This window comes from Lepisma saccharinum, chromosome 15 (assembly GCF_977018435.1).
Source record: "Lepisma saccharinum chromosome 15, izLepSacc3.1, whole genome shotgun sequence".
Lineage (NCBI taxonomy): Eukaryota > Metazoa > Arthropoda > Insecta > Zygentoma > Lepismatidae > Lepisma > Lepisma saccharinum.
Window position 1 is genome coordinate 65,895,156 of NC_139243.1, and position 12,509 is coordinate 65,907,664.

The following is a 12,509-nucleotide window of genomic DNA, read 5'->3' on the forward strand; positions in this document are numbered from 1 at the left end:
ACTCATAATGCATCACAGAGCTGTAAAATGGGTTTTTGTACATGACTTGTATTGTAACGAAAATAGAGTACTATTTTCCAATTGCTTTCGCAGTAATAAAACATGTAGTTTAATTTGCAAATTGTATTGTTGAATGTGTAATATTTTAATATGTATTTTTAATTTTCTTTTCTTTTGTATTTTTTTATATTAATATTTATATACTTATTATGACGAAGTCTATTGCAATCACCTTGTCTAATGACTAATAAAGTATTCTATTCTATTCTATTCCATTTGCATACAATTTAAAAAAGTTCTGCTTTTAGATCTCGCACAATGCCTTTTTCACAAAAACGGGCAATCCCGCATTTTTTATATCAATCAAGCTGTGATATTTTAGATTTCTTCCGTTAGTTTTCTGATAATAGTTTTCACATCTTTCCATAGCATTTAGGCATGACTTCAGTTGACAAGAACAAAATAATCTTATTTCAAAACATGCAGCAAAAAGAAATCCAACGCGCTTAAGTTAAAACTCCCTTACATTGGAAGCCTGGAGAGAACAAAACAGGGCTTCCTTCGTAACACGATTTCTTGAAAACCATTTTACACATTTGAATCAACTTTGTGATAAATTGATTAGAAAGGATGAATCTTAACAGTAAAAGTTGTAACTTTTCCCCTGCTACTATCATGGGCGTCCGGAAGGGGGGCAAGGGCAGGCCGTGGTCCCCCTGGAAAATGAAAGTCAACCAAAAATTATATATTTGTCACATATAATTTCATTTCAGCCACAATTATATGTCTTAATTATTGCATAAATATGATAAATTCAAATTTAAGCAATTTGTTTTGAGGGAACAACACTATTATTGGGGAAAATTTACCTTGTTTGCCCCCCCCCCCGGAAAAAATACCATTCTTGCCCCTCCCTGGAAAAAATCCTGCGGACGTCCATGGCTACTATATTTTAGAAGATATTCGTTATCAAATATCTCAATATTTGCATATGGAACCAGCCTTTTCCGTGCCGAGCGTTTCGACGATGACGTAATGCATCCACGGACAACTGCGCATACGATCTGCGCCGAACGAGCACCCCCTGTGACGCGCACACCACGGAGCGAAGAAGCAAACAGAAGAAGTGTTTCGGTTTTCGGAAAGATCAGGCAATAAGTGAAAACGGATAATTCAATATTATTTTTTTCTACTCAGTGGGAAGGTAAGGGACAATATTCTTCGCTGTACTTGAAATTGCAGAGTACGCAACACATATGTAGAATATGTAAAAGGTCTTTTGTTGAAGACTGGAATGTTAGTTCTTTTCCTTTGAGTTTCACAATCAAGAGAGAGATGTATTTACTGTAGCATCCACAATTCTACCAAATAATGTATAGTTTCAAGATTTTTATCTGGAATTTATGTTCAGTTTAGATAACCAGATGAACATATTAAAAGGTCTACGTTTTTCTACAAAATGTACAAATTTAAGTCAAAATGCTATTCGCACTGATGCTGAAATAGGTCATTGCCATATGCTAGGAAACTGTGCTGTCCAATATGAAATTCATACTTCTAAGAAAATAATATTAAATTAATAGAAATATTTGAACATACCTACAAGAATTATGAATAATAAATGGTACACAAAAGAAAGAAAAACGATCAGACTAGAGGATGCTTATAAAAAATTGCTTCATCCGGATTTATGAGTGCTGTCTAATATAGAAATATCAGCACTGGTAAGAAGAAAATGAGAACACATCTAACATGGTTCACTCCTAAATTAGCGAACCTTAGAGCTATTATGCTCAAACTACATGAAAATGCCAAAAATGGCGATCAAACTGCTAAATTGAACTATAGTGAGATTAAAAAAAATACAAAGGAAATAAAATTAGCTAAGCTAAAAGCTAATGAGAAGTACATAACTAAGGCAAGTAATAAATGCAAAGCTGCCTGGTCAATAATTAAAAAGGGAATTAAGATAAGGGATGAAACAAAGTTGGCAAATATGACACCCGATGAGTTTAACAGTTTCTTTATAAACAATCAAGAACATTTAAACAAAATTTCTGTGAACTATAAAGACAATGTCAACAATGACCTTAATGGCTGGCTATCTTGGTAGGCAAAGTTTCCCACAATTTAATCATAAAACAATTAAAACTATCAAAGCCACGAAGGTACCAGTTAGATATACCGGAAACACATTTAACTTACCGGAAACACATTTAACTCGTTTATTTTGAAATAAATTTCATTCCTACTTACCTCATATGCATTTTGGAACATTTTTCAACTAGGGATTACTTTTTTTGTCAATGAAAAAAGCTTTATTTTTAACATTATAAGTATTTATTGGTCATTGCTAATTGGCGGCAAAATTTTGACTCTCATTGTCTATCGTCAGCTGATATGTTGTGTCGTCAGCTGATATGCAGTATTTCCGGTACTACTTTAGAATACCGGAGACACCTATCAATGATTTATTTCCCAATTTTTTACATTGCTAACGTACTATTCTGCATTGCGGAACATTTCTTTAGGTGAAATATTGAATTTCTAACGAAAATAATATCTATTTCTTACATTGACGAGTACTTACAGTTGTTCCTTATTTCCCACAAACCATCCATGGTCAGCCCCAAAAACCATTAACGTTAGCCCAAAAATTCAGGATAGCCCCACAAACCATCATGGGGACGAGGTATGCTTACTAGGTTAGGCCTGTTAGGTTAGGTTCCATTAGCACTCCTTTCATTCAATTTAGCACATATGGACAACATCGACTTGTAGCAGCAGCAATAGCGCGTTGGAAATAGATTTTCGTAGAAAACCACTTGCATTCGCATTAAAATGGATCAAAACTACATTCCCAAACATCAACAATGCTACAGAAACTGATTTGCGTAAGTACTTTCGGTACTAGTTTACTATCCTTCGGACACATTTATTTATTTTTACAGAAGAAACTACTTACCGTAATAAGTTCCTGTAGCATTGTCGAACATCGGGAAGGTGTTTTGTGTGATGTGGGAATGTTTCATAGTTGAAATTCATGTTGTTTGTTGAAAATTAATTCTCCGATGGAGAATAGCTAGCCCCACGAACCATTGGCGCTTGGATAGGTTAGTTCTGTTAGGTTAGGAAACATAGTTAAAATTTGGTGTCGTGTTAGTATCATGATCTAGAAATTGGAAATAATTGCGAACCATTAGCACTAGCCCCACAAACCATTGGCACTAGCCCCACGAACCATTGGCGCTGTCCCCACGAACCATTGGCGCTATCCCCACGAACCATTGGTGCTAGCCCCACAAACCATTGGCGCTAGCCCCACGAACCATTGACGCTAGCCCCACGAACCATTGGCACGTGGTTAGGTTGGCAAATTTGGTGTCGTGGTAGTATCAGGAATATATATATTTGGAATGTTCCGCGAAGCAGATACGTAAGTACGAATGTCAAAAATTGACGAAACGAAAAAATTAGAGGTGTCCGAAGAATAGTAAATTTTTACCGTACTTTCTCCTGTAAATTTGAAGAAATCCATCTCTGGTATAGTAAAGTGTTACCTTGTTTCCAAACTTATGAACCGATAAATGCCACACAAACTATTCACAAAAGGTTTTTAAGCGAAAATTGATCCACAAACCATTCACAGAAGGTTAGGTTATGTTCAGTTAGGTTAGGCAAACAGAAAATTGAATTGGAGGAAAAAAAAACCGCTCACACGTCATCTTGTAAAACTACCGCGTGGTTGTTACACTAACACTTATTAACAGAATAATGATTGTTTCTAATCCACAAACCATTCACGGAAGGTTAGGTTAGGCAAACATAGAAAATTAAATTGAAAAAAAAAAAAATCCCGCTCACACGTCATCTTGTATAACTACCGCGTCGTGGTTCCTACACTGACAGGGGGTTACGTAATCGAACGCACGGAACGTTTGATTCACGTAGTAGACGGTAATGGTGGCACGAGCTATAACTTGCACAATTCGAAAAAATACTTTTCCCAGCGTCAGAGAGTCCACAAGAACTAAATTCCGTAAGTACTTTCTCGTCTTTTCTCCTGTAAATTTCAAGAAATGTGTTTCCGGTATATCTGATCGTTACCGCCGGGAATCCTCTGTAACTCGTTTATTCTGTAATTGTTTACATTCATACTTACTTAATCTGCATTGGGAAAGATTGTTGGTACCAGTTTCATGGATCGGAGACACATTAAAATTGCATATTTTGTGTTTTGCATGGTTCGAACTTACCAATTGAGTATTGCGGAACATAGTTCAAGGTGCCATTATGTATTTTGCACGAAAACAAATGCAATTTTTCACATTCTGAGGGCTTTTTTTATTATTCCTTTCTTCGCTTCCGGAACACACAATATGGCAGGCACATCTTGACTCAAGTTCTGGGTATGCAGCGTTTCAACCTTCTTCACTGAAAAGTACCTACTATCGTCTTAGTCACCGGTGGAAATTATACATTATACATGGGTAGCTGACGGATAGCCCCATGAACCATTCACGGATAGCCCCACGAACTATTATGCACGGTAGCTGACTGATAGCCCCACAAACCATTTTCGATTAGGTTAGGTTTGGTTATGTTAGGCAAGCATAGTAAAAAAATAAAGGAGGGGTTGAAACACAGGGGCTTACGTCATCAAACGTACGCAGCATCTGGTTGTCGTAGGGAAGAAAATGAAAGCAATGGCAATTGTGTGCGTCGGTGAGATATTTCTCTTGAAAAATAAATAATTCCCGGTCAAATATATTCCACGATGAAAGAAAATACCTCGACAAACGTTGAAAACTTTGGAGAAACTCATTTCCGTAAGTAGTTTCTTGTGTAAAATTGAACAAATGTGTCTCCGATGTATGAAACAGTTACCAGATTATTTAAAAAGGGATTTTGCTTTTTTTTAACGAAATTAGTATCTATTGTCGACATATCGAGTAATTATTGTTCGTTCTTTTCTCGCTTCCTGAACATGCAAAATGGCAGGCAAATCTTGACTAGCCCCAAAAACCATTCTGGATCATAACCATCCACGAATAGCCCCAAAAACCATTCACGATAGCCCCATGCACCATTCCGGTAAGGTTCGGTTGCTTTAGGTTGGGCAATATAGTGAAAAAAACTGTGTTTGGAAACTCTTACTGAGGATTACGTCATTAGATGCTCACAACATCTGGTTCAAGTACATGGATGGAAATGCAAGCAACAGCTTTCGTGCATTGGACGGACATTATTATAGAAAAATACATGAATTAGCGGCCAAATACATTGAAAAATGCGAGAAAACACTTCTCGAACTTCCGAAATTACACACACACTCAATTCCGTAAGAACTTTCTCCTGTAAATTTGAAGAAATTGGATTCCTACTTTGATAGTTTTACTGAAATTTTAATTTTTGTGCCAAAAATGAAAATCTCCTATAGTGAAGATTTTTTTGGTCTATCGACCTTTATTATACAGTATATAATTTATAACGATAAAACTTGTTTTTGGACTTTTTGTGTTACAGTTTCGTTTACGCTAGAACATATTTTTGGTTTTACATTTCTAATTTACACTTTAAAACTGCTTAAGAAAACCCAAGGATTCTTTACGGTTTTTTTATTACAAACTTCTAAAATAAACTAGCGGTTAATAAATTTTTAATTTGCCCTGGAAAGCTGGAGGGCTTTGTTTTACATAGTTAAAACTAATACAAAAATTACCTCCAGTTGCCTTAGATTAATCTTAGATTAGTAACGTGGATTAATAAACAGAAAATAAACACTTTAACCTCAATTAAAAGAATATGGTCGACCTACTTACGAAATTTACTCAGCGCTGCGCTTTCTCTTTTACTGTAATCAACACTTCTGATATAAAAGTAATCATCTCGAGAGCTCTCGACACTGGGGGGGGAACACTATTGGCAGAAGGTGCTTGATGTCTTCTTTCCGCCGCTTCTTCTTTCCCTCGAAGATCTTCGACGTCTGTCTTCTTTTCACTTCTCGCACTATAAAAGTTGCCACGAGAAAAACAGTCTGTATTTAAATAAAATTCCACATGCCCTTTTCCCAATCATGCGAACGTTCAAATGTCCGGAACACAGGTCACTGTTAACTGTCCACTAGGCAGACGACATCTACAAAAACAGTCCACGAATAACTAACTGCAACTTGCTGCCGTTAGCACAATCAAATTCGCGAATTCTCCATACCCAGAGATCTCGACGCCAACTGCTGCAAGTAAAGTTCTGCAGCCTACGCGTGAAGTAACGTGGCCTTTCACTCAATGGCTCTACAAACACTGCTCGACAAACTTCACCGCGTTTTTCTTTGTCCCTTTACACAATGCACAGTAAGGACAGTTCATTTTCCCTGAGGGGTGTTAATCTCTCTATCCTCCTTCTTCTCGGAAGGAATAATCAGTCCTCAAAATAATCGGTTATAAATTGACACAATAGCTCTTCCAATTACAGATCTTATTAACAGGACATTAAATGATGGTATTTTTCCAAATAATCTAAAAATATCTATAACAGTCTCTATCCACAAAAAGCGTGATAGAGATAACCCTGGTAACTACCGGCCTATGTCCCTTGTTCCAGTGTTTTCTAAAATTATAGTTCTGTGTAAAAAAGCAATTGGCCCCTTATTTTGAACAGAATTCACTTATTAATGTAGCCCACTTTGTATTCAGATCGGGGCTATCTACTATTAATGTGGTAGAGAAGGTTGTAAATGAGATAATTAATGGTTTCGAGTCTGGCTCATATACATGTACTACTTTGATAGATTTAAGTAAGGCCTTTGATACAGTTGTGCATGAAATCTTATTTAAAAAAAAAAACTACAGTTATGGAATAAAGGGTACCGAACTATCCCTTCTTAAGTCTTATCTCACTAATCGGCGACAGATAATAAAATGTGATTTAAGAAATCTGATGAGCTAGACGTTTTGTCTGGTGTCCCCCAAGGATCAGTATTAGGTCTATTTTTGTTTTTAGTTTATATGAATGACCTACCTAATTGCCTACCATATAAAACAGCTATTTATCCTGATGACACTACATTTATTACAAATGATCATAGTATTCTTAACCTTAGTATCAAAAATAAAGAAATGTTAAATGCTTCCTCTATATGGTTTAAAACAAATAGCTTGGTGTTAAATACGACAAAAACAGAAACTCACTTTTTCTACTTAAATAACCCACCGTCCACCTTAAATAATCAGGATTATGTAAAATTGCTTGGCATATATTTAGATACAAAATTAAACTGGTCAGTTCACAGCCAGGAACTATGTAAGAAACTTGCCCGTGTCTTATATGTATTGCGGAAATTAAAAAGGTCTGTAAGTGAGGAAATGATGATCTCTGTAAACTATGCTTTTTTCCATTCACACTTACTGTATGGTAATTTACTATGGGGGAACTCTGCAGGTGCAAAGGAAGTCTTTAAATGGCAAAAAAGGAGTACAGGATATGGAGTCATGTAGGGAATTCTTTAAGGAATACCGTATTATGACAGTGCCGTCTATAAATATTTATCATAGTTTAATACATAAGGAAAACCTCCCCAGTTTTAGGTTGCGATCTAACGTACATGACTATAATACAAGGCACAATCTGAATATAGAAATGCCATATGCTAGACTATGCAAGACTCAGCAAAATTTTAAACATAATGGAATGAGATTATTCAATTCGCTACCAGCTTCTATACTTAATTTGGAAAATAAGCAGTTTGCTAAACACATTAATAATATATTAGTACGATATTGTGTATATATATAGTGTCATGGAATTTGAAGAACACTTCTGTCTGGGCCTGTAAAATGTAAATGTCTACTCATAATGCATCACAGAGCTGTAGAATGGGTTTTTGTACATGGCTTGTATTGTAATCAAAATAGAGTACTATTTTTCAATTGCATTCGCTGTAATAAAACATGTAGTTTAATTTGCAAACTTCGTATTGTTGAATGTGTAATATTTTAATCTGTATTTTTAATTTTCTTTTCTTTTGTAATGTTTTATATTAACATTTATATTCTTATTATGATGAAGTCTTTGCAATCATGTTGTCTAATGACTAATAAAGTATTCCATTCTAAGACAAATTATGCAGTGAGAAAGATCCATGAAGAAAATAAGTGTGGAAGCAGAAATATTTTCAGACTGCAATTTAATTTTTTATGCACACAAAGACAAAAATTGATATTTGCACCACAAGCATGCTTATTTACCTAGTTTATATATTTTTTCACTGGCGAGGAGCGAAGTGGTCCTCACACCTGCACTGCATGCATTATGTCCAAAGGAGATGCATTGTTCATTTTTGGACGACTACCATGTGGTCGCTATATTTTATGTAAAAAGGGTGTGATTACCATTTACTCTGTATTTGGTGATTATATTGGATCGTGAGGGGGAGAGGGACTTTTGCCTGTAGTTTCCTTGATCTGCCCATTGTGCTGTGAGATTAAATATCATCTGAGTTTCAAATTGATTCAGGATACAAATTAATGGGGACGACCATTAGATTCCAGGATGGAATTGGGTGCATCAATAATGCAGAAATTGTTATGTTGTTTTGAATACCATATCTCCCTCCTGTGCCAATAAATGCTAAATTGGCAAGGGTATGGCATTATAGGCTTCTCTGGCATAAACTAATTCCAGCTAGAAATAGAACCATGAAAGGAAGAACCATATAACATACTTCATTTTGTGATTATACCCATTGACTCTGGACAAACCCAGGTTAGGTACCTTCCAATTCTCTTGAAACATGTTTGTTTTACGTCCACTTTATACTCCGTTAAGGTAATTGAGGCTGGGCCTACAGTCGAAAGTGGGATCCAATTCACTGTGCAATGTGTCCTACTAGGGATCGATCCCAGAAGCCTTGATTACAAGGCAATTTCCTTGAAAGAGAATGAAGCAAATTGTAGCCTCTCCTACTCTTCAATTAATTGGTGCAGTACAATATGTGACTAATCAGCTGACTGAAGAGTTACTCTCTGATAGGGTTACCAGATAGCTAAGGGCATGCTGTCCCAAAATGTAGGACATAAAACATTCTCAATAAATAATACGTATTTCTATAGAACACGTTAGAAAGCAATTTAAAAATGACACTTTTCAGTTTAAAAGAATGAATTGTTAATGGATTTTTAAATGCAAAATTTCAAAACTTGCAATCATACTAAACAATGCAACTCTTACTACATGATTCAAGTGGTACTTCTCAGAGCAGCCTATTTTTCTAAAAAAAAATCAGGTTTAGTCAAAATATATTTATGTTAGAGTGGGCAGTCAAACTCTTTGAAATTATAGGGACCAGTACCAACATTTTACAAACTTTATGAAAAATATACATTTGCATTATGAATTGTAATGGCAAATAAATATTCACCAATTACCATAATTTGAAATGGTTCCAGAGTTTCATTTTGAGTAGTTTTTAGTTCAATTACAGGGTTTCTAAGAAAATAACAAATCCAGAATTCTCTGGACTCTTCTTGGCCTTTTTTTCGTTTTCCTTGACTTTTATTTAATAAACCCCGACTTAGATAAAGTTGGAAATTAGTAATTTAGAATATAAATATTTATTTAATGAAAAATCCCTACCAAAGGCCCAGTTAAGTTGAAAACTGAAGCTGTATTTAAGAAGAGAATTAAACCTGCTTTATCTATTAATGCATCCTGGACTGCATTTGGCAGACTATCAAGGCTCTGTCATCTGGACTCACAGCCAGTATAATCTTATGTGGGGCTTGTGTCTGTTGTCCCTATATGTTTGCGACTGTCCCTTCATCCATCTTATCTTAACACCATTCATCCTCATCTTCGCAATTAGCCAAAGGGGCAGAAAAGTGAAATCTACCAATCAGTCATTGTGGTAGCAAAAATTCTTGACCACAAGAATAATTTCTTGCCTTTTTATTGACTTCTTGAGCTACTTCTTGATTTCTTTGCTTTTTCTTGACTTTCAAACACCCTGAATAACTCTGTTCTCTATATCCCTGCTTTACAATTAAAATATTGAATCAGTATAAACGCTAAGGCAAAAAATTCCACTCAGGCATTAAACAGTGACATCAGTAGTAAGAGATCCCAAAAGTTTGTTCATTACTTGCTTCCGTTTTCCCATTTGTTTTCAAGCAGGACAAACATTTTTCTTTTTGGGCAATGACTGAATATCTATGTTCGTCTTAAAGGTTCACATATAACCACTTTTTGTAGATGCAAAATAATCTAACAGTTATTTTTCGTGATTTTTATTTTATTTTATCTGCAACGTTTCACCCTGGTTTCCAAAAACTTTTTCAAGCTACACCAAGATATACATACAACAACTGATGAATGACTGAATCAAAATAAATATCAGTATTGAGTTTGGATGTGCAGTAATTGACTTGTTACTTGCATGATTTTTTTTTTTGTTACATATTTTCCTAATTAATATTATGTGATGCTCAAAATATAGGACGTTTATGATATTTTTCAAATTCCTCCCGGATGCTGGACATAAGGTAAAATGTAGGACATGTCCAGGGAAAAACCGGACGTCTGGTATCCCTACTCCCTCAGCACTTGTCTTTTTAATCTGTGGAGAACAAGTTGATTTTTAGAGGTGTTAAATTTAAACTGTGAATTGCTATTACTATCAAGTTTATAATGCACTGCATTTTCCTAGAGACTTTTACATTCAAATTAATGTCAAAATATTCATAAATGCAAATTTTGTAAGCAATTGATGATCATGGGCTGACATCTATGACTTAAGCATACAACTTTGATATGTTTACAATGTAATTTTTTTATTAATCAAGAGCAAATTAATGGATGCAAGGGGTATATAAAATTTTACATGTGTGAGAAGTAAATCAAGCAGGAATGTGTAGTTATGAATATTCTAGGTGCTCTAATGCAGTCAGGGTACCATGATTAAAGGGCACACCAGAATCTTACCCAGGAGGCCAGTCGAGACCAGGCTAGCCTCAAGTATTTCTGTTGTCAGGGCTGATTTTGTCCACCCCTCATAACAATAATAATCACATTTGTAACAAGTACAATTTGTATTTCTGTTAGATTTTCAGATAGAAAGTTATTCATGAAGCAAGTGTCATTTCATACTTTAAATGCAAGAACAGACATGGTATCAATATTGCAATGAGGTGAGACTTGGTAATCTTGTCTTCTTTCATGTGCAAGGAGGTTGCTCTCATTCATGGTCTCACATCAAGTTGTAAAATTGTATCTTGGTGCCCCATCTGCATTAAAAAAAAAAAGAAAGTCTCGTTCCTGACTTGATCTCAAATTTAAACCTGAATAATGCAAAGATAATCACGATAAACAAATTATATAAAATAAATATAGATATCCTGTGGTGCAACAGCCTGTGAGGGGCAGGGCCTACCTTCCGACTCCTGGCCTCATTCCCACCTGTTGAGGTGGGAGATCATCCAATCACTTACGGGGTTTTGTGTGGTCAGCATGACCAATACCTAGTCGTAGGTTTTCATGACCGGATTATGCTACCCATTCGTCTCTTCGAAATTTCCTCACGATGGTGGGTGGCCACCAGTCCCATGCACAGGCCAAAATCTCAGGAGAAAAGTTGTTAGGCTTCCCCCAGGAGATTCGAACCGGTGGCGTCTCATAATTGGAGCCCTGTTGCTTAATGCTGAGCACAGTGATGACCAGATACAGCACCACAGCCAATATTTTTAGTTATTTCCCAGCACATCATTATTTAAATTTTTTTAGGATTGCACCACCATTGTTATTTACTGAAATAAGGGAATTGTGTCTAGTCCGATATTTAGAAACCTTGTAAACAATAGGTCTAGAAATATATTTGGGGAGGGGGTGGGGGGTCCGAACCAAGTATCTCAGAAATCATAATACAGTAAACCCTCATGAACACAAAATCGCTTAAGACGAACACTCGGTTAACATGAACAAAATGTTGGTCCCGGCAGGGATGTATTATATCTTATAGAAAGTTTTATCGGTTAACGTGAATTTCGGTTACCACGAATTACGAACTGTTTTCTTAGTCCGTTGCATCATTAGATCTCATTTAACATGAACTTTCAAAGCTTTTCATAACTTTTTTTGATGTTCCTCTGTCGTTCCTCTGCTAGGTATGTAAGAAATTGCTCAACAATCTCTATTATCTTGTCAACAATCAACTTAGACAGTATTGTAACCAACAGATTCAGATCAATAATGTGTTCAAATGTTTTTTTCTATTCTTTAAAACATAGCCAGTACGAGTAACATTAAGATTAAAACTTGGGTGCAATTGCTCAACTATCGCGATCATCACATCAACAATGAGCTTATATGTATTTAACCAACAAATTCAGTTGTGTGTTCAGATGTGCTTTTCTATTCTTTAAAACGTAGCCAGTACGAATTGACTGCTAGTTTTACGGAAGCTATGAGTACAGTTGACCGTGAAGTTACCAGGCATTTGCGTTCCCATCTGCGACAGT

The 12,509-nt window shown here is 35.8% G+C and overlaps 1 protein-coding gene across 2 annotated transcripts in view; it reads left to right on the forward strand.

Moving 5' to 3' along the window:
• The first annotated feature begins 1,123 nt into the window (after positions 1-1,123).
• LOC145999499 (uncharacterized) overlaps positions 1,124-12,509 on the forward strand; it is a 90,322-nt gene continuing 78,936 nt past the window's right edge. For both annotated transcript variants that reach the window (XM_083136462.1, XM_083136461.1), the window contains exon 1: positions 1,124-1,204. The gene's annotated coding sequence lies outside the window, so the exon portion shown is untranslated. The remainder of the gene's footprint in view (positions 1,205-12,509) is intronic.